General features: G+C 51.0%; 1 protein-coding gene across 4 annotated transcripts in view; it reads left to right on the top strand.

Moving 5' to 3' along the window:
• SSBP3 (single stranded DNA binding protein 3) overlaps positions 1-21,895 on the top strand; it is a 56,218-nt gene that overhangs the window by 15,589 nt on the left and 18,734 nt on the right. Inside the window, exon 1 of one of the 4 annotated variants that reach the window (XM_068198833.1) lies at positions 920-944. The exons of the other annotated variants lie outside the window; for them this stretch is intronic. The gene's annotated coding sequence lies outside the window, so the exon portion shown is untranslated. Of the gene's footprint in view, positions 1-919; positions 945-21,895 lie in introns of those variants that run through there. 4 annotated transcript variants of the gene reach the window in all.

Raw genomic sequence — 21,895 nt, 5'->3', positions numbered from 1 at the left:
CGGCGTCGATGGCAGCTGCCTGCGATGGACCCGGGGAGAGCCGCCTTTGTTTACCCGCCTCTCCGGCAGAGTGAGGGCGGGGATGCTCTTGGATCGAGGTGCTGATCTGTCATCTCCAGGTTTTATGCATCCCCAGACAAGAAATCAGTGGTGCAAAGCACAGACTTTTTGTTACTTATCGCCGAGCTCTGTGCAGAGCACGGCTGCTGAAAGCAATCTGGTGTCTGCGATGCCCAGATTTATGGTTTCCCAGCCTCATTTGAGGTGTTGGCTTCTACTGGGAAGTAGAAAACCTGGTTTGAGCCATCGGAATAGGATGAGAGGACCATGGCGTGTAGTGGCACTGGACCCCAGGTCTGATCCCTGAGCTGGCAAATGGTCCCAGAGCCTGTCATCACCCTGGGTGGGACAGCATCTCCCTTGCTCCATCTTATCTGATGGAGACAGGAGGACCAGTGTCCCAGGGAGCTGAAACAGCTCAGCTTTCCCTCTGTGTCTTCTCCACTCAGGGCTGGGATGGCAGAGGCAAAGGCTGGAGGGAAGCAAAGGGAGGAAATCAGGCGAGCCAGCAGAATCCCTAGAAAGCCCTTTTTTTGATCACTTCATCCCTTTTTTTCCCCGTATCTCTGCTTTGTGAGGCTTTCCAGGATTTGTCCCTCTCGGCGGGGATTTCGGGCGGGCAGCCGGGTCCCCAAGCACGGACAGACGGACAGGCTGCCAATCAGCCAGCACGCACCGTCCTTCCGTGGAGCGCCATGCTCTGCTGCCAGGGGCTCCTGGGGTTCAAGCACAGGATTATACATGGGGATTTTTTTTTTTTAAAGAAAATCAAAAATTCCCAGGGAAAATATATTTAAAAAAAAAAAAAAAAAAAAAAAGCCGTCTCCCCCCCGCCTCCGCCCTGCTGAGAAGCAGCTCTGCGATGGCGGCTGGAAAGCGAAGCCGTAAGTGTTGCGCGTGCCATCTGCTCCGCTTGGATCGCGGGAGCGGCTGGAGCCGGCGCAGCCTCGCGGGAAAGGGGGGCCAGCGCTTTGCAGGGGTAAAGATAGGGTCCCCCTGCCCCGAATTCCTCCCATCTGGGGTCCTCTAGGTCAGTTTGAAGCCCACGCTGGCGTGTTTGAGCCCCAGCTCGTGCTGCTTGGAGGTGTCCCATGGATGCAGGATGTGCGCCTCTCCCTCTGGTTCATCCAGAGGTGAAGATGGTCGTGGGGTGGATGAGTTGTGTGGAAGGGAATGGGAAGGTTTTGGTGGGTTTAGGAATCTGCAGCTCTGCTGGCTGCCTGAGGTGGAAGCACCTGCTGGCACAGGGTGCTCTGTAGTGTAGGGCACGTCTCACGGGGACCTTGGGTGTTTGCTGTCATGAGAGCAGCTCAGCAGGACACATCTGGTCCTCCCAAGGGGGATGCCAAAGGAAAACTCCTTCCCCAATAAGGAAAAATATATGCTGTCTCTAAAAAGAAAGAAACGTGTCTGTTTGTGGGTTTGCTATGGGAGCATCTCTGGGTTCCCACACAAGTTCCTCTGCTGGCTCCTCAGCTGGAGCCACCAGAGCAGTTTGGGTTTCTCTCTGCTTTACCAATTTTTACAAAACTGGTATTTTTTGAGGCTCCTCAGTGGGTCAAGCCAACAGACAGAGATGGGATGCAGAGGGAACCCAGGCTTTCTCCCTCTTAAGGCAGCCATGTCCTCAGCAGCTGTGTCTGGGGCTCATGCTGGGCTGTGGGTGGTTGACTTGTCTAGAGGGTAGCCAAGAGATGAATATTCCCAGGGTGTGTGATACCCAATCTGGGAGATCAGTTTGGACTGCAGGGACAGCAACTGTGGAGCCCTGAACTACCCCTTGGCTTGGCTCCACCAGCAGCACTTTTGGTCTGTGGATGTTTGTCATATATGGAGTGTGTATATATGCATACATATATATATATATAATTTGCTGACTGAAATTAAACCACATTAAGTACCATATAGCTTGCTTACACCTCTGCCCCAGTGGGATGGGGGGCAGAAGGGGAAAGTAAAACCTATGGATTGCGATAAGAATAGTTTATTAATTTAAATAAAATACAATAATAGGAATGAAAAGGGAGATGATAGAAAGAGAGAAGTAAAACATAAATCAGATAACTAATGCACTACATAATTCCTCACCACCTACTGACTAATGCCCAGCCTGCCCCCGAGCTTCCTGGCCAAATTCCCCCAGTTTACGTACTGGATATGACATTCTGTGGTATGGAGTAACCCTGTGGCCAGTTTGTGTCAGCTCTCCTGGCCATTCTCCCTCATGGTTTCTTGTGCACCTCCTCACTGGCAGAACACGGGAAGCTGAAAAGTCCTTGACTTGGAGTAAGCACTACTTAGCAACAGCAAAAACACCAGTGTGTTATCAACGCTGTTCTCATAACACAGCACTGTACCAGCTACTAGGAAGAAAATTAACTCTATCCCAGACAAAACCAGGACAATGTAATTTTATTTTTTTTGTATTAGAGAAGGTTTTCTTGCAGAGCTTGGGAACTTGGAGAGGATGCCTGGTGTTTTCCTCCCTCTCTTCCCATGCAAATGCAGTTGCTCCTTTTCTCCTGCTGATGGAAAAGGCAGCGGTGGTGTGAGTGGGTTGAGCTTGTGGAGAAGGGATAATGCTCTCCAAACAAAACCAGAGAGCTTGTGAGGAGAAATGGAAAACTGAGGGAGGGTAGAAATGTTTGAGGAGGGGGCTGCAGAAGGCTTTTGGTCTTGCTGGGCTTTGGGGCAGGGTGGAAGGATCCCAACTCAGTGTTTTCCCACACTTGTTCCCAGCTGGTGAGCCTGGTCAGACCTTCACAGGGGTTTCTGGGGTTCAGCACTGGCTGTAGTTAAGCCTTGTTAGAGCCCAGCCCTTTCTTGGGGAACCTCTTGGGAGCTCCAGTTCAACCCCATGGAGATGAGTTGGGAAGACACGTCCCCCTCACCAAGCCCTGGCCTCCAGGAAGCGCTGCCGTGCCCACAGCCTGTGGGCTCTCCAGAGCTGCCCACGGCCTTTAGCCATCCCACCTCACCAGACGCCACTTGCAGGTGGTGGGCTGACCCCACCTGGGTGCCAGGTGCCCCCCAAAGCCACTCTGTCACTCCTCAGCTGGACAGGAGAGAGGAAATACCACGAAAGGCCCATGGGTCGCATAAGGACAGGGAAACATCACTCATCAGCTACTGTCACAGGCAAAACTGACTCAACTCGAGTAAAAATTAATTTAATTTATTGCCAATCAAATCAGAAAATGATAATGAGAAATACAAACTAAATCTTAAAAGGCCTCCCTCCTACCCCTCCCTTCTTTCTGGGCCCGACTTCGCTCCCCATTTTCACTCCCTCTTTTCCACCAGTGGCTCCAGGGGACAGCCCCCCCTGGGCTGTGGTCAGCTCATCACAGTTGTCTCTGCTGCTCCTTCCTCCTCAGGGAAAGGACTCCTCCCACTCTTCCCCTGCTCCAGCATGAAGTTCTTTCCATGAGAGACAGTCTTCCACAAAATTCTCCAACATGGGTCCTTCTCCTGGGCTGCAGTTCTTCCCACACTGCTCCAGTGTGGGTCCCTTCCATGGGGTCACAGCCTCCTTTGGGCATGGCCCTGCTCCAATGTGGGGTTCCCCATGGGCTGCAGGGTGATCTCAGCTCCACCATGGAGCTCCATGGGCTGCAGGGCCACAGCTGCCTCACCATGGTCTGCACCCCAGGCTGCAGGGAATCTCTGCTCCGGTGCCTGGAGCACCTCCTCCCCCTCCTTCCCCACTGACCTTGGGGTCTGCAGGGTTGTTTCTCTCACATGTTCTCACTCCTCTCTTCTCTGTCTGCAGTTGCTCCTTCATAACAAGTTTTCTCTCTTCTTAAATACATTATTCTAGAGCCCAATACATTGCAAGTAGCTCAAAGTGCTGCACTTCAGTGGCTACCCCTGAGCCCAGCGTTCAGAAATTCATTAATTGGGCTGGAACAATTATTTTTGGCTTTTGCAGAGGGAAAGGCTATAAATAATCACCCTGCGAGCTTGTGCGGTGACTTTGCAGCCTCTGTTGGGTGGGGGGGTTGTGTTGGGTTTTTTTTTCCCTTGCTGCTGTCTGACTGGCTTTTTCTTGGCGGCCGAGAGTGGGAGACTTATCTGCAGAAAATGCCATTTGAGTTGATTAAAGAAACTCCTGCCATTGGCCCGAAGTGCCAAACTTTCTGCAGAAACGGTTGCGCTTTCTGAGAAACCGCCCCGGGGACCTGCTGGGTGCTGGGGACACGGGGAGGAGGGCGAGGAGGGCGGGAGGAAGGTTTCCCCAGGCTCAGGGAAGGCAAACAAAGCACAAGACAAAGGATGTGGGGGAATCTTACCAAGGTGGAATCGTACCAAGGAGGGCTTGCCAGGCAGAGGGGCAGTGGTGGTGGGCACACTTCTGTGCTTGCACTGCCCTCCCACTGAGGGTTTTTGGTCCTTGGGGAGCTGAGTTTCAGCCAGACACTGATCCAGAGGTGAAAGACTCTGCATCTCAGTACCTGCCTCTCGAGCTCACCCATCCGATACCCCTGTGAGCCAAACCACAACTGCCTTAGCAGAAGCAAACAGCATCTAGTACACCTTCTTTTGTAAGCCCTCTGTCGCATCTAAAATAAATTTGCATGTAAATTGACAGGCTGATTTTAATGTCTCCTGGCTCTAGAGCACTGAAGGCCCAGGCTTCCTTTGTACGTGGGCATGTGGCATGGTCCCCACACTTGCTGGGCTCTGGCATGGTGGCACAGAGCCGTTCCCATGGTGGAGGTGGCAGAGGCATGGGGTGACTGCTTGCAGGGAAGCAGAAACGTAGTATTTCCTTTAAAAAAAAAAAAAAACAACAGATTTTTTTTAAGGATTGAGACTTACTGAGAGGCTGGTGGCTGAGAATGGCCAACACAGGACAGCAAACTGGGTTTTCCTGTAGGGAAGCTGCTCTGTGCCAGGCTGCTGCACTCCAGGGCCCACGCAGTGTCCTGTGCAGGAACACATCCCACATCTCTTCCCTTGCCTGGCAGCAATTAAAACACATTCCCTTCATTGGTATGGGTTGCCAAAGACAACAGCCACGAGTCACTGATGTCTTGGAGAGTATCACTTTGGCCAGAGCACCCCTTGGTACCTGGATTTGGGGAGCACTGCTGGAGCTGGAGCCAGTGTGAGGATCTGTTAGGAGCATTTCGGGAAAGGCTGCCTGGAGCAGAGCATCTCCCGAGCAGTCTCGCTGTGGCAGCTTTCCTTCGTCATCCATTATTTATTTGATCCTCTGCAAAACAAATTCGCTCCTCGGCACTGATTCTGATGACGGTGCTCATTTTACAAAAGAGGTAAAAGGAGCTGGTTTTGTTCCCAGTCTGAAAGACTTGAACAAAAAGGTGTTTCCTGCCGCCTTCTCTCCTGTATCAGTGAGATAAATCTGCAGAGTTTGAGAGCGGTGGTGAAAATTTTGGAATCTCAAGTAGCAAAACGTTGAGCAGTGCTTTCCCTGTTGGTCCCCATCTTTCCTGGACTTCCAAGGCTGTTTGCTGTGGGAGGATTGGGGGAACCAAGATGCTCAACTCACCTCGTAGCTCACAGCCGAAGGTTTCTTGAGGGCGTTGACTGTGTGTCCAGAGAAAAGGGGCTTCAGAAGGTGCTTGTGCTTCTGCTCCTTGCTTGTGCTGTTGGAGGGCAGCTCTGCTCTATGGGTGCACAGAAGAGTATATGCTTGGGGCTTGGAGCCAGTGGGGTGGTTTCAGAGGGTGTTCGGGGATGTCCTCAGTCACACCAGTGGCCAAGCCAGCTCCACGTTGCTTGCACCAAACAAGCTGGAGCGGTGGGCTGAGCGTTGGGCCGGGAAGTTTGGAGGGAGGAGACGGCGCGTCGGAGCCGCGTTCGTCAGGATGGAAATAACTGTCAGCCCCATTCAATCTGTCGCCTTGTTCCCGGGGGACAATTGCAAAACAGGATTACTGGTACTTAAAAATTCATAGAAAACGTTTCTTATCACAACGTCATAATTGTTATGACTCAGAAGAGTAGAATTGCCATTTTCCTGTGCCTTTTTTTCCCCCTTCACTTTTGTTGCATACCGAATCCCTTGCTGCAGCTGCGGGATCATCGGGAAGGGGGGAAAAAAAGAAAAAAACAAACCAGGGCGATGCTTTATTTTATGCTAACTGCAGCATTTGACTTGAAAATGATGTCCCACTGGGTCTCGTGGTCAGCGTATTACGGCGTGATGGATGGCTGTCAGAGCGGCGGTGGCTGGCAGATTGCGATGGGTGGAGGAGAACAGATGCCCGGTGACTTCAGGGGCTTTAGCAGAGCCCAGGACTGAAGAGTGGAAAACAAAAGCAGATGGGAGAGCTCTGCTTGGGCTAACTATTCTTCTCCGGCCACGTGTCAGGGAGGGAAGCTCGTCGGGCGGCCGTGTCCCTTCTGTGCTGTTCCTCTGTGGTGAGCTGGGCTGCCTGCTGGAGCCCTGGGTGAACCCCACTTGACCTGAGGCCTGAGCCTACGTGCAGACCATCCCTGCAGATCTCGAAAGGGCAGCCTTTTACCCCTGTGAAAGAACAGATTGCGCTCCATTTGATGGTTCTTGTTAACCCTTGGCCCTGCTGATGGATCCGAGGCAAGGCCTGGGCAGGCTCCAGGGGCTGCCCTTTCGAAGGGCGTGTGCCGGCGTATTTTGTGCTCTGCATGGCATTTGTCTTTGGAGTTGGGCAGGACCCTGTGAGTTTGATTGGTGCTGATGGAAGGAAGTGAAAGGAGAAGAGTGAGCCTTTCCTGCAAGAGCCTATTCTTAATGAAACCCTTTGCAGATGGTGCTCTGCAACCCCTCATCTCCTCCCTGTCTCTCCTGCAAACTTTCCTATACTTTCTACCCCGTCAGAGGGTTTAGAAAAGAACCTGCTTTGCCATATTTTGCTTCTCACATCTCTATTTCCTAATCTTTTACCCCTTCACTTTGTTCCTACCCCTCTGGTCCATCCAAACTTAGGCAGGTGGCTGCTGCCTTCCCAGCTGGTGTTTGCTGGGGATTGCAGGGTTAATGGTGAAATTAAATTTCACTGCTGTTTTTAAATTAATTGAATCATCAGCGTGGGTAACGGGAAACAGTGGTATCATAATGTATTTGATATGGGTCTTTAAGTCAGCATTTGCTGTGAGATCTGGAGCACTAGATCTTGGTGGAAGCGATGGCTAACTGATATATTGCAGTTATGGCCACAGTACAAAGGCTCCTGCTATGTCTTAAAACGTTCAGGTCATGAAGTTGAGTTGGTTTATGATATGGCTGTTTTCTGTGCGCGCTTCCCACGGTGCTCCTCGATCATACTGGGAAAAACCCTGCAGTTGGCAGGAGCCAGCGGTGCTCCCGGTTTGTGCCTCTGGGCAGGCACCACACGTCTAGGAGGATGCCCTTTTGGGTGACAGAGGAGCATTGGGGTTTTGCTCCTAGGAGTCTCTAAAGTTTTTTCTGCTGGAGGAAGCAGACACAGGGGAAAACATACTTTTCCCTCAAAGAAAACAGTGGGAAGGCTTCTACTGATTTGCATCATCTGGCCTTTCCTTGGTGGCCCTGGGGTGGCTTCAGGACCTATCTTGGAGAAGAGAAACTGTCTAGGCTGAGGGGCAGCATCCTCATGTGATGTCCCCACCATGCTGGGGACAAAATTCCTAGCAGACCATTGTATGGGCTCCTCATTTCTTGTCCTTTACCTGGTCCAGCGTGGTGGGACTGCGTGATGGGACGCGTGTTACAATGTGGTCCCTCGTGGTAGACGGTGACCGAGGGCTGGTGTTAATTAAAAAGTGTAAAAAAGTAAAGTTTTAGTGTATGTGTTGTGGAACTGCTTGCAGGTTTCCACCCATGAGGGGTTCCTGCATCCTATCCCAGCAGCTGTAACAGGCAGGATGAGAGGAAATGACCTCAAGTTGCACCAGAGGAGGTTTAGATTGGATATTAGGAAAAATTTCTTCACTGAAAAGCTTGTCAAGCCTTGGAACAGGCTGCTCAGGGCAGTGATGGAGTCACCATCCCTGGAGGGATTTAAAAGCTGTGTAGATGTGGCCCTTGGGGACGTGGTTTAGTGGTGGGCTTGGCAGTGCTGGGGGAATGGTTGGACTCGATGTTCTTAGAGGTCTTTTCTGACATAAATGATTCTATGATTCCCTCTCGTCAGCAACTTCCTCCGGAGATCGCAATTGTATGGATGACCCCGGAGTGCACCTAGGGCCACGTCAGCAGCACTGCCTTTCACAGCCAAAATCTCAAGGCTACTTAACCAACTGAAACCTCTCAGAAGCTGCCTTGATATGAATATTGATCTCCACATTTAACTCTGCTTTGCCCAGTTGATATTGCCCAGGCTGGTGGCGTGGAGGACGCACAGCTGGATTTTGGATCAGGATTTGGTGGGACACACCAGAAACCTCAGGGCTGAAGAGCCTGTTCTGGTGCACTAGTTCAGATTTTGTGTAAAGACTTGCTTATTATTTCTGCTAGTTATGTCTCTAATGAGGTGAGACGTGCCATATGTTGTCCATAGGGAGGGAGTGCCACAGGTGGGGTGGGGGCTGGCCTGGTGGGTAGTTGCTACAAAGAAGAGCCTGAAACTGCCTCAAACTCAGACTTGGTGAGCCAAGATTGCAGCTGATCTGTCTGTGCCATGGGCATTGGTGCCATGTCACGTCTCAGAGCCGTCTACAGACTGGCAGCACCTTCTTGCTCTTCATCCACTGTCATATTCTCCAGCTCCTGTCAATTTTATCCTTCCGTTCCTTTTTCCTTTCTCTTAACCCTCAACAGGTTTTTGCTTCAAAATAAAGTGGTTTTGGGGTCGGGCCCAACCACACAGCTCCTTTGCCTGCTCACAGGAGTGGCAGCCCCGATCTGAGCAGCCCAGGCTGCTCTCTGAGCAGAAGTTTGAAACTAAACCGTAGCAGGGTAAAGAAATATTAATTGGTGAGCGCTGAACTTAATTTGAACAGGGCTCTGCTGTTTAAACAATTGTTGGAGCCATAAACCAGAAGCCCTTAATTATGGCTAATTATTTTTTGTGATGAATCTATATGGAAGCTCCTCAACATGAGCGCTCTTGTGAAATGCACCGATTGCGTGTTCAGGCATCATCCAGCCTGAATGTCCCTAATAAAATCAGAGACAGGAGTGTTGCCTCCAGCCCAGGAGGAGCCTGCTGCCTGCGGTTTCCTTAAACCCAGGGGTCGGGGCAGGGTGCAGGGTCTTGGAGGCTCCCTGGGCAGGCAGCTAGGGACTCGAGGGCAGGAAAGAGCAAGACAGGAGCTGTTTAGGACATGGACTTTAAACTCTCTGGCATTTGGGGTTTGTTTAAAAACCAGCTAGGTAAATATTTGTGAAGCGCCTGGGATCCGGCTGCGGGGTCAGGCGCTGTGTGCAGCCCTGCGGGCTGGCCTGGCCTCCTGTGGATCCCGTCCTTCCCACAGCAGGAGGCATGTCCATCCTCACCCCTGCCCAGGAGATGGTGGGGGCAGTGCAGGACACTTGGCATCATCACTTGGGCCACGTTTCTCTAGGGTGTGGGGTAAAAACGGGTGCTTAGAGGTCTCTCTCCTGGGGTGTACGGGTGTGATGCTTCAGTGGGACACGTTTAGAACAGATCTCCTGGCGAGGCTGCACTGTGCATCTCAGGGATGTCCCTTCTGTGCCATCCGGGCTACTTCTGGCAGTTGGTGGTGCCTTCTCCTGATGAACCTGGAGCTCCTGCCCTGTGCACCCCTGCAGGAGGGAGGCTGCTGGGGGGGATCCTTCTGGGGACCCCCAGTGCATGCCAGGGCAGGTAGGAGGTGTGGCTTGCTAGGGAGGATGGCAGGGCAAGGATGGCACGACAAGGATGGCATGACAGGGATGGCACAGCAGGGATGGCAGGGCGGGAGGATGGCATGACAGGGATGGCAGGGCAAGGATGGCAGGGTGGGAGGATGTCACAGCAAGGATGGCAGGGCAGGAGGATGGCAGGGCACGGTGCAGCGCCGAGGGAGCGGTCCAGGCTGCCTGTACACAGCAGCTGTCAGCGCTGCTGCCTTCACCCGCCCAGCCCCAGCCTCTTCCTCGTGGCACAGATGGTTTTAACACTTTCCTGGGCCTTTTTTTCTATAATTAACTCTTGTTTGCAAGTGGGAAGACACTTCTTTCCTTTTGGCAGAGCCATCAAACTCTCCTCGGCGGTGTGCTTTTTTAAAGCCATCGTGTATCTATCCCCCAACTGCAGTCTGTTGTTTTTACCAGGCTCTTTTAAGGCACTGGGCTGCCCCCCCTTTTCTCCCCCCCTTGCTCTTGCCCGGAGGTAAAATCCGCAGGGATTGCAGGCGGAGGAGGCCCCAGCCAGCTCCGGCAGGGGAGTTAACGAATCCGGCCAAGGCGATACAAAAGCCGGTGCCCGGGGAGGGGGGAAGATGGAGGGGCCCCTTCCCTGCACCAGGAGCCTTTGAACCCCCCTGCTCCCAGCTTTGTGCAGCTTAGCAGGGTGCTGCCTGCACAAAGGCCCCTCGTCCCTTGTGTCAGTTCCATGCTGCAGCTGGGAAGAGTTTTCCCAGGAGAGGCTGTTGCCCACCAAAAGCCTGGTGGGTGCTGGGGGCTGCTGTGGTGGGTGCTCTGTCCCACCAGGATAAAGGCAGGGAGGACCCCCAAAGAGCCCTGGAGCTTCACCAGTACTTGGGAATCTGCAGGGTGCCCCAGGAGGGGGGTTCTCTCTCCAGCCTTTACAAAGACCTAGAAAAACTAACTGGAATACCGTGGGCCTTTTGGGGAGCTCGGGTCTGCCTGTAGCTCCCTGTGGAGTTTCAGGAGGTTTTGTTCTCAGGGAGGTGAGGCTGCAGCAGCTTTCAAATCTGGAATGATGCTCAGCTTTGGGGACTGAGGATGGTCAGCATCACAAGCTGGTGCTCGTAGGAATGTCACCGTGGAGAGGAGGGTGCCGGGGGGGCCGTGCCGCCGGTGTCGTGCCTGGGTTTGTGTCGGGGTGTTGCAAGAGCAGCTCTGACTGTGGGGAGCGAAGAAGCTGATCTTACCTATGGATATCAAATGGTGGATGTGAAAAAAAAACAAAAGAGAAAAAGCCTATCAGGAAGTTTCCGCCAGCAATCCGTGGCCATGACCACCATGCCTGAGCTGCCTCCACTCCTCATCCCAGTCCATCCCTTGAACTGCACTCACCGGCTCTGTAGCCAGGTGTTTCCCAGCACTGCCAGTCTAAACAAGACCTTGCAGTGATGCTCAGCTCTCTCACATCGCTCCCTCCCCCTCTCTGCTGTCTGAAAGCCTGGGGCTCTTTTTTTTTTTTTTTTTTTTTCCCTTACTCTCCAGACTTTAAGTTTTCCTGCCTCACGTACCAGTTTATTGCTGGGTCAGGGGGCAGGGGTTTGCACGCTGGTTTTATAGGGTCCCTCCAGAGCTGGCTTCAAAAAGCTCCCAGTTCATAAATGGGGGGTTTGTATTAACCACTGTGTTTTGACAGGGAGAGCTGCTCTTAGAAGAGAAATAATTAATGTTTTGTAAGCTTTAAGGGTGATGTGGCTTGGAGTTGCACCTAACAAAACCGCTCTGTGCAGAAAACAGTGATTTTTTTTAAAACCCATATTTTTATCAGAAATCCTCCCCTATCCCAATGTGCACCTTGTCAGTTGTGCAACCCCAGGAGGACTTTTCCATGGGGAAGTCCTGCAGCTCAGCTGTGCCTGGATCACCAGTGCCAGCAGCACCAAAGCAATGCAGAGAGTTGGTGTTAAGGTAAATAAAACATGAGGCCAATTCGGAGCGATGTTTCTGATCCCCAGGTTAAGGCAGGCGAGAGGCAGCAGAGCAGGAGGGGAGGTGGTGTGGTGAATTCCCTCTTATCCCATGGATGTGTACCTCTTCTCCTCCAGAACATGCTGAAATGGTTAAAATGGCTCTTCCTGTTCACCCTCCCCCTCCCAAGAAATCCCAGCCTACCAGGGGAGATCTGCACCCCCTCCAAGCTAGCTTAGCCCCTGGCTTTTTTTGGCAGTGGAGAAAGCCACCAGTTCTTGGGAACAACACTGAATTACACAGTGGCTTACGTCAGATTTACTCCTCCTGTCCTTTGCTCTAGCTGCTCTATTAATTTTGATATGCCTTGAGCAATTATCAAACCTGGGAAACACTGTTTTTGGGGGGCAACACCCACAAATAACTGCAATAAACCGTACTGTTGAAAAAGGGGAGGGAACACCAGACATGGGGCTGTGCTTGCCTGGATTTCGAGTGTTTTAATGTGAATTTTCATCAGAAGCCATGTGTGTAGAGTGGTTGGGGATCTCTTGGGGGTCTGGAGGGGGAATCACACCCTTTCCCCACCCATACACCACTTTTGAGGTCCAAAGCGTTATTCCCAGGGGCATAGAGGGTGCAAAGGGGCAGCCTTGGAGCAGGTTTGGGATGTGAGGGCTCCATATGGCTGGAAGGGATTAGCCTGGGGGATTAGATGAGTGGAGAGGAGGGGAAAGTTGCTGCAATCCCCCCTCCCCAAAAATCCTCATCTCTGACCCCTGGCAGATGTGCAAAGATGATTTCTGGGGACAATTAGCACTGCTTTGAGTTTGTCTGCGCCCCTGGAGTCACAACTCAGTCTCGGTGCTGCTGGGGTAAAGCGATGCCCATGGCCTGGGCTGGGATCCTGTGCTGGCAGGTGGTGAGGAGAGCTGGGATTTTCCTCCTGCCACCACCTCACACCCACATCTTGCACCTTCCCCTGTGCTTGATTTCCAGCCTGAGCTGCTTGCTCAAGCTTTCAGCTTGCCTGGAAAGAGTATCAGTGGTGCTCAGTCCGTGCTGCGTGGGCAAACCCGCTCCCCAGGGATGGATGAGCCTGGGACACAGCGCTTGGGAAGTCATGTGTGTTGTGACCTTGTTGGTGGCCATCCACTGGTTGGCGAGGATCGCCACCGCTGCTGTGGGAGCTGGGGATGCAGGGTGGTGTTCTGCAGCTCCAGACTGGGCAGTGAAACACTGCAGGGATCCAGGATGCACCACAGCTCCATTGCTGCACAGCAAAACACTGCAGGGATGCCAGGATGCAAGATGTTTTGTGGCTCCTTTCCTAAGGCAGGATGTGAGTGAAAAGGTCTGCATGGAGGGCAGAATATTTCACCATTTTTCAGACATCACCCTGGAAATCGTGGGAATCACGCCAGGGAATAATGGCTTTTCTCCATCATCACTCAGTCGCAAAACCCATCTTGCTCGGGATTGGGGTTTGCCAGCAGCTTTCCTCGTGGTGCTCCAGTGTTGCTGTCCCAACAATGGCTCACTGAGAACTGGATTGGCTCTTGGAGTACAACTGCAGCCTCATGAAGGGTGTCTAAACCCTTAATGGCTTCTTGGGATGAATCAAGGGTGCAGAAACATGCAGGGTTAGTCATGGCGGTGCTCCCAGGAGGGTGGGTCCTATAGGATGGGTGTCACTTGTGTAGTGACAAGGACAAAAGCCCATAGCCATCACTGTTACTGAATACAGCAGTCCTCAATTCTGCTCTGAGTCCCTCCATCCCAGTTAATTCAGGGCCCTGAAGGGCTGCCCCAGGTCTGGCCGCAGCGGTGCTGGCTGATCCCGTGCAAAGTCCACCACCTTCCTCCCCATCCGCCTCGCCAGGGTTTATAGGATGTGCCAGACTTTGTCCCTGTGCAGCAAGTCACAGCCCTTAGTTAAGTTCAGCTGCCACCTCTGCCTCAATTTAAGGCATTTCCACTCCTTCAACAGCATTTTTCATGGAAGATGCTGTGCAGAGAAGGTGCTACAAAGCAGCATCAAACATCAACAGATCCGCTTTTTTAAAAAATACTGATTTCTTTTTTGTTAACCAACTGCTTTGTTAGAGAAAGAGATTTTTTTCTTATTTTTTCTTGTTTTTTTTTTAATTATTTCTTTTTTTTTAAGGGCTGGCTGTGATAAAACTTCACAGATCAGCAGGCAAATCCATCAGGGGCCACTGCAAGCGGGGCTGGATGCTTGGCCGCCTCCGTAGGTACACAAAACCCGCCCGAGCGCCCGCGAAAGGTTACGGCACTGCTCGGAAAGCGCCGCTGTAACCTTTCACAGGCGTTCAAACAGGCTTTGTGTTATTACACGAAGATGGTGGCCACGAGCATCTTGTCAGGGACGGGCAGATGGTGTTCACCTGCTCCGGACCAACTTCTTTTGCCCTTTGCCTTTGGTGTCGGGGAATAATGCCGGGGCAGCTGCTCGCAGTAAAATAGGCTTAAGCAAATGGGATATTTTGGCATTCAAGTGCACGACAAGAATGGGAGTATTTGCATTAATTCTCTCCTCTCTTTCCCTGCGGCGGGAGAGGATGGAGAAAACTGGGATGTTTTCCCGTGGGGTAAAGCCAGGGCTTGGTCTTCTCTGGCTGGATTGGGGGTGGGAAGTGCGGGATGCTGTGCTGGGGTGTCAGTGCTCCATCCCACAGCATCCAACTGCCCAGACAATGGAAAAGGATGTTTTTCCAGGGAGGTCACGGTGCTTCCCTCTCCACTGCAAAGGCAGTTGCCGGGAAAGGTGGTCTCACCCTCTTCCCTGGATTCAGATGAGGGTTAGTTACCAGACATCACTGACTCCCCGTGCAAACTCACAGCTTGTTTTGTGTTATTTTTGATTGCAAAGAGCAAATGATGAGATGAACTGGCTGAAACACAAGGTGGCAAAAATTTGAAAAAAAAAATTGAAAAATATATTTGTAATCTACACCCATCTTTAATGGAGAAATCGCTGCCGGGCTCCAGGGTGTTTTGCCAACGGGATTGGCAATATCCTTGTTAGTTGTCAGTAAATCCTTTGGACAAGTTAAAACTAGTTTTCTTTAAATGCACGTGGTGCAGTGGCGTGGCATTTTTCTAAAGTCACGAATTATTATTATTTTTCCTTCTTGAATTGGATTACCAGTTTAAATCTAGCTTTTCTTACAACCCCTTCCAAAACGCACTTGGCAGTTTTGATCTGGAAGAGAAGGCAGAGGAGTGCAGAGCAGCAGGCACTGGGAAGCAGGAGTCCAGCTGCCAGCACCAGCAGCTTCCCCTGCACCTCATCACCACATTATTACTAGTTTTCTGAGAGGGTAGGCAATATTTTCCTTAATCTGGTCTTTTCAAAGGCTGGTAACAGAGAGGACTTGATTTTAGCCATGGAAGGATGGAAGGTGAGCTGGCGCACATGGCACTGAGCATCCAGCCGTGCAATCCCACATAGTTGCACCCCAGAAACTGCAGCATGGAGCAAGGAACATCACTGGGAGTAAAGTCGTGTGGAACTTGAAACCATCACAACTTTGTAGTGAATGCCAGGAAATTACCTTTCCCAGCAGCTTTGCTTGCTGGGAACATTTCCCTTTTGGTTTAAGGACTGTGATTTTTTTTAAATCTGAAATTAATCTGTGATCTTTCCATAAAGTCTTGGGTGGGTACATCAGGAGCACGTTTAGAAGGAACCACTGAATGTCGAGTGCAGAAGGGAATGCAGGTTGTTGGTGCAAGGAGCTGCTGGGTGTCCCTCACAGAGCTGAGCTTCCCACACTGATAGATGAGCAGTAGATTAATAGTCCTAAGCAATTGCATTATCTAATGAAAATTTTATATAATTATTTTATATAACTTTTTTGGCAGGTAGACCCCGAAATGGATGGTATTGATTGCTGGAAAAGAGCCTGGCCTGTCTGTTGCTGGAATTATTAGAGGAGAATTGATAGTAATTAATTCCTGTGTATTTACAGCATTTTCCAGGGTGCTAATTGCATGGGATCCATTTAAGCTGTTTGGCAGTGGGGTTCATACACTGGTTCTCATACACTGGTTTTAAGGTGTAGCTGGACGTGGATCTTGTGCCAGGGAAGATGCTGGCAGTGGGAAAGCCAGGACCATCAGCTTCACCTTCACTCCAAGCCAGGGATAGGGGCCACTCCATGGGGCTGCCCCTGGCACAGCATCCCTAAATACCAGGGTTGGGGTGAATCTGTACACCCAACCACACGGTGTGAAGCCCTGGAGTGCTCTCCTCTGCAAAGCCCTTCCTGAGTCAGGAGAAGCACTTCCAGCAAGCCCGGCTTCACTTCCCACAAGTTTCCCTTTGTAAACCTCGCTCCCCGTACACACGCGTGTGCAAAACAGAGCCTAATTGCGTTTAGTTCTGTTTTACACCTCCCATGCTTATCCCCCCCCTGCTCCCCACCCCCCTTTAATTCGGTCGCTGTGAAATTTTTGCAGCCCTGCCAAGTTATTTCCTTGGGATATATTTAGAGAAAGCCAGCTCAGCAGAGCGCGCTGGGTGTTTGTGGAAGGATGTTTGTAAATGTTAGCAGGAACGCTGGCGGGCTGGCGGAGCAGATGTCCGCGAGATGCTACCAAGAGCCTTATTTACAAACTTGTAAATGACTGAAGGGGTTTCCTTCCCGGGGATAAGGGGGACGCCGACTTAAGAGATTAAAATCCTATTGTTTTGTGGCCGGAGCTGCTGTCTCAGATTATCCTTTACAAGGGAGGGGGGGGAAAAAAAATCCAACAAAAAAACCCGTATTAGCTTGAAACACCATTCAACTGTTGTGCCTTTTTTTAAATGGTCTGGGGGTTTTTTTAACGCTCAAGGAAAACACGGGCCTGGGGGTTGTTTCTTTCTCCATAAAGGAGAGGGGAAAAGTTGCCGAGCGTGGCTGTTCCTGTCCAGGGTGTGTGCTGGAGCTTTGTGTGCTGGGCAGCTCACAGGTGATGGATTTAAAATAAGCACAAAAAGCTTGTGCTGTTGTAGAAGTAGAATTAAGCTGAACTTATATGCACAGCTTGGTGTCCTATGGGAGCACAGCGATGGCTTTTGGGTGGTTTGGTCATACTGCTATGAGCCCATTTAATCTGTTTTGGGGGTTTTTTATATCTTGGGAATACACAAAGCTTCAACCCAGCATTCTTTTACCTTCTCTTACCCTAAAATAAACCAAAGCTGGTTTGCTTTGTCTTCTGGAGCATCCAGCCAAGTGGCTTGCACTGGAGAAAGCAGGATGGACTCTGGCGTACCCTGGCTGGAGAGCACGTTACACCCCCAGGAAACCCATCTGAGAGGCTCTGCAGGCACCATGGTTTTGAGGTGGGTGCCACAGTGGGTGCCCGCTGCTGGCACGTGGGCTGGCAGTCACAATCTCAGAACCTGCAGCAGGCTGGTGTTCTATTTATTTTGGTGCACGTTGATACAACACAGGCCCTGGCACCGACCCGTGGAGGGGACTGGTGGGGGAGAGGATCTGAGGGCTGGGTCCAGAGGAAGCGGTCGGCGTGTCGTCCTCCCTGGCGTTAATCGGGTTACTGTGAGGTGTGGGAGGGTTCTATTATTAAATTTAAAACCTGGCTATATAAGATGAAGGCAGCTTTAACGAGATGAAAAGGCTTAACTGGAGTCCAATTAAATTCCGTATTACCTGTTTACGCAGCCTGCTTAAGTCCTGACCCGCACGCTGGTTTCTTCTTTAGGCTCCAAAGCCTGTGCTCTAGGCAAAAAAGTAAAATCAAAGGAGACAGATAGATACCAGATCACCAGCATGTCCTGAGCACCCCCGTGTGCTCCTACCAGAGACAGCTGCCCTCAAGTCTTGTGATGCTCCCACAGTGGCTGCAAGGTGTGAGATCAGCCAAAATCCTCTGGTCCACTGTTCTGAAGAGGACAAAGGGCAAAACCAGCTGGAGCTCAAAAAGGGAATACCCAGCCATCCTTAGTTTGGTTTTAGGTCTGTGCCACAAAGATACTTTTTGCTCTCTCCATCTCACTGCTGGGTTGGTGGGGGCTGTGTCTGACCAAGCAGCCAGAGCTGGTGGTTCTTCCCACGAATGGAGCATCATCTCTCATCCCTACCACTCTTGGCATGTTATTTTTATTAAAATAAGTGTTTGGTGAAAGCCAGCATGGGATGCTGGGGCAAGCTGCTTGCCTGGAGTGTGTGGTGGGGACACCAGCTTGCATTTAATGGCTGAGTTACTACCACCAGTTGGAACCTGTTTTTCATAGATGGTTAATAGGAACCACTGCTGGTGTTGGTGAAACGTGGCAGGTTTGGGTGGGTGGTGAGCTTGGCTGGTGCCCTGCCACCATTATGACACTGAGAGCCTTGCAGGAAGGGTTCTAGTGTCTCTAGCCCACCTTTAGGCTGCTCTTCAAGGTCCACAAATGGCGATGAGGAGGAAGAATCCCTTGCAACAGCCCCGTGTGTGGACAACACATGCAGAAAGCTCCTTGACTTCCCAAGCCCTCTCTTGTAGGGTGCTGCCTTTTATTAGGCAGGTACCTGGGAGCTGGGAGCAGACACATTCTGGCAGTGACGGTAATTTCAACCCACCTGCTCTGGTTTCTAAATTCAGCCCCCAAAACCCTCGCGGGGCCTCGGCGGTGCCTCACGGCTGCTCTGGGGCCGAGCGTGCGGCAGGGCGGGGGGCAGGAAACGGCTCGCCGCACCCTGCTCGCAGCAAACCCTCACGCCCAGCAAAGACCTAAACCCTGCAGTAAAGAAAGTAAATAAATAAAAGCACTGGACCGCAGCTCCTCCCAGGGCTGTGGGACAGCGGAGGTGAGTTGTGTTCCCGGCTCAGCCGGCCTGGGAAAGCAAATTTGGGTGACACCAAAGTGCTGGTGGGGATGCGCCAGAGGCTGGGGAGCGGTGTGGGGCAGCCAGGCCAGTGCTTCTTCCCTGCTGCTCTTCAGCACAGTTAATACAGCAGAATAACCTGGTTTCTCCTGGAGGATTAGGCTAAGAAAACAAGATGGTTTTAATAGCCCTTTTACATCCTGCATAGATTGTCGCTGAAGACCCTAACCAGCTTTGTAGCACAGCCAGACAGCACATCTTTTCCTTTTTTTCCCTTTTTTCCCCCTCCACAACCTGATGCCATTGGTCCTGCGCAAGTGGGCTCCTATCGATAATTCAAGTGCCCAGCTCCTGGCTGTGCTGTTTTGTCCGATTTCCATTGCCTCCTGACCTCCATCCTTCTTTATTTGCAAAGCTATACTCGCAGGCAGCGGTAATAAATCAATTAATGACTCTGATGAATCGTTTAATGGCTGACAAAATAACACTACAGTCAACAGCTTGGATCTCTACAGCAGTACCAGAAGATGCTGGTTGACTCAGGGTAGGGAGACGAAACAGAGACTGTTAGCTCAATTAGTGCAATTAGTGTGCGATTTAAAGGCTTAGACGGCATCTGCTGGCGTACCAGGCCGGTGTGTTAACTGAGAGCTTCGGTTTGGAAGCGAAACACAGTGATCCAGATTGTCATCATTCCACTGGCTTCCACCAAAAAAAGAGGAAAAATACCAACGTATGTGGCAGGGAATTAAAAATACATATGTGTGTTTGTGTATATAGCTATACATGTGCGCCCCAGGAACACATATATATTGATTTCCAATGTGGGGAAAATTTGCCATCTTACAAAAGGCAAATGAGCTGGCATGCCAGCATTGCCAGAACTGTCCTGGCTCGTTTCTGGCAGTGGTTTCCACATGTTTCAGTGGAAGGAAATTCGGGGTGTCACATGCCAATGGGGACCTTCGTGTGGCTGATGTGCTTCTGGTTCAGCTCCAGCTTATATGTGGTGGCACAGCAGTTCCATGCCTATTTTCTGCCAGCTTCCATGGCAACTGCACATTGTCTGTACCTTCACCAGGGAGGATCGATGGGTTTTAGATGTTCACCTAAGGGAAGAGCTTTGGAAAGCAAACTGCAACCAAAAGTCCCTAAAAAGAGTTTATGGGACAAAATGTTGAAAATAAATCATATGGGAGGAGCTGTGTGGCCAACAAGTCCTGGAAATGGGTGCTGGAAAGCCTTTGGGTTTGTGTGCTGACCCTAAGAGTTTGGGTGCTCACCCTTAAGGTTTAGAAAAGTTGTTCCTGCTGTCTGTTTTTGCCTTTTTTCTTTCATTTCTGGCATGCCCAAGTGTTTTACAGAGCTGCTTCAGCCACAGCTGTGCTCCCATTGCTTCACCAGGGCTAAAGGTGCCTCAGTGTTTACCTTAGCAGCGGTGATGGGGAGGGGAATAAAAAAAGAAATAAAATGTCACTTCGCAGCCTTGTAAATCATTCATCAAGGGCTGACCAATTTGGCTCTCATCCTACAATATGCTCAGGGTACTTGCGGGTTTTTAATTACCAAGTTCTGCCAAGCGCCACATGTGCGAGGAACTTTAAATCCCCGTTTACGCTGCGAAGGCATAGGTGAGGTTTCAGGGTGTTTAACACAGAAAAATACTCTGTGGTTTTGTGGGAAAATGGGCATTTGCTTCACGATTTTCTTTGGCTCCTCTGCCCTTCTCCCTCTGCTCCCTGTTGCAGAAGGGAAGAGAAGAGCAGCGTCTTTCCCCCCAGATCTTCAAATCCATGTTCCTCCTTACTCCCCACCACTTTGGGATCCATTTCGCTTTGGGAGATTCCCCAAGCAAAGGATTATAGTGTGCTGGAAATCTCTTGAAACCATAAAATATCACCTTGGCAGCTTTATTGCAGCGCTTGCCGCCTTGGGAGAGAAGCGTTTTGCGTGATAGAGGGTTTAATAAAGGAAATTCCAAATGGGCTCACTGCAGTTTGGGGCTCAGTCTTATATATTTTTGCATTAAGAACCGTCATCTGCTTTGCAGAGAAACTGCAATATGTTCATGGCCTTGGATTAAGATTTGGTTTTACTTTTATAGCTGACCCACTTGGGGGGATGGAGGGAGGGGGAGAAGTGGGTTCACTCCCTCTCCCATCTATTTTTGCTGCCGTCTGATGTATAAAAAGAGCCTGGAATGGGCAGGCTTATTTTTCCTGCCAGGACTTTTTTTTTTTTTTTTTTATTAACTGTAAAAACACTCAGATCTGGCCTTTGCTGCTGATGGGGGGAAGGCTGTTCAGGATGCCTTGTTCAGGGGCACGGGAGGGAGCGTGGCGTGGGGTGTGCCTGGGGGTGCAGGACCCTGTAGCCTCAGGGGGAATTGGTTATTTCATGAAGAGAGGCTCTTACTGGGGAATCGGCCTCCACTGCTGTCTGTGACACTTGCAGCTCTGAGGTGCTGGGGTGGGAAAACCAACCACTCATCTGGCATGGTCCTGGCCTTCATCCCACATCCTGCACGCCAGCTCCTGCTGGAGAGCATGGTGAGGGGCACAGGGGATGCCCTGGGAAGGCACAAGGCAATGATTAGTCTGGTGCTCCCCTGCCTCTGCAAGGCTTTCTGGTCAGGAATAGCAGGGTTGTCGACCAAACATGGGGATCCTATCTTGGCAATCCTTAGTCCTTAGTAATAATCCTTAATTTTCCAGGCTGCCCTGACAGCCTGGCTTCCCCCTCTGCTCACATCTTGTGGTTGTTGCTGCATCGGATGTGGTCGGGAGCCGGGGCTGGCTCGGCTGCTGTTGGGACGTGGGGTTTGTTGGGTGAAACCAAGCCTGAGCAGGCTCACATGTACCCCATCTGTTCATGGGATTTCCTCTGTGGAAATTTTTTCCACTATGGTTTTAGGTGGGTACGTCCATCATAAAAAGCGGTGGAGGGAGTAGTTCAGCAATCCAAATCAATTAACACCACTGAGGTGCCTTTATAACTGCCCTATAACTGGAATGGGGGTCACTTGGTGTTGGGCAAGCTGGGGTGCACTTGGTTGGCACAGGTACTGCTCCTAATCTCACAGGGATGTGTCACCAGCAGTGGCTTTTAGAGAAAGATCTTTTTCTTGTATTTTCCGTCAGAGTAAGAGCTTTCCATCACACTGGTGCTTTCCCAGAAGTGAATAAATGCAAATAGGGATGCTGACAGGAGTGAGTGGGGTGTCCCATGTCTGTCCCCGTCTCTCTTTTTGGGCCTGGAGCTGTGCTGGTGGCTCATTGTAGGAAGGCAC

This window comes from Anomalospiza imberbis, chromosome 9 (genome assembly GCF_031753505.1).
Source record: "Anomalospiza imberbis isolate Cuckoo-Finch-1a 21T00152 chromosome 9, ASM3175350v1, whole genome shotgun sequence".
NCBI lineage: Eukaryota > Metazoa > Chordata > Aves > Passeriformes > Viduidae > Anomalospiza > Anomalospiza imberbis.
This window is presented reverse-complemented; position numbering and strand designations above follow the sequence as displayed.